Source organism: Volvox carteri, assembly GCF_000143455.1.
Source record: "Volvox carteri f. nagariensis unplaced genomic scaffold VOLCAscaffold_16, whole genome shotgun sequence".
Taxonomy (NCBI): Eukaryota; Viridiplantae; Chlorophyta; class Chlorophyceae; order Chlamydomonadales; family Volvocaceae; genus Volvox; species Volvox carteri.
This window is the reverse complement of record NW_003307559.1, coordinates 431,172-431,534: the sequence shown is the minus strand read 5'-3', so window position 1 is coordinate 431,534 and position 363 is coordinate 431,172. Positions and strand designations below refer to the sequence as shown.

At 63.4% G+C, this 363-nt stretch overlaps 1 protein-coding gene across 1 annotated transcript in view; it reads right to left on the bottom strand.

Moving 5' to 3' along the window:
• sef3 (uncharacterized protein) overlaps window positions 1-363 on the bottom strand; it is a gene marked incomplete at its 3' end in the record, with an annotated part of 17,846 nt that overhangs the window by 3,103 nt on the left and 14,380 nt on the right. The window lies entirely within an intron of this gene.

Here is a 363-nt window from a genome sequence, read left to right as displayed (position 1 = left end):
TACCTGTCCACCTGTCCACCTGTCCACCTGTCCACCTGTCCACCTGTCCACCTGTCCACCTGTCCACCTGTCCACCTGTCCACCTGTCCACCTGTCCACCTGTCCACCTGTCCACCTGTCCACCTGTCCACCTGTCCACCTGTCCACCTGTCCACCTGTCCACCTGTCCACCTGTCCACCTGTCCACCTGTCCACCTGTCCATCTACAGTTTTATAGTTGTTCAGGTGCAACACCCCGCCGCCGCCGCCGCCGCCGCCACAGCCGCCTCCGCCGCTTCGGCATTTCCTGGCTCACTGACCCCTGGGTCACCTGGCGTGGAACTCCAGGAGAGCGTCGAGACAACGGACGACACACGCGACGCA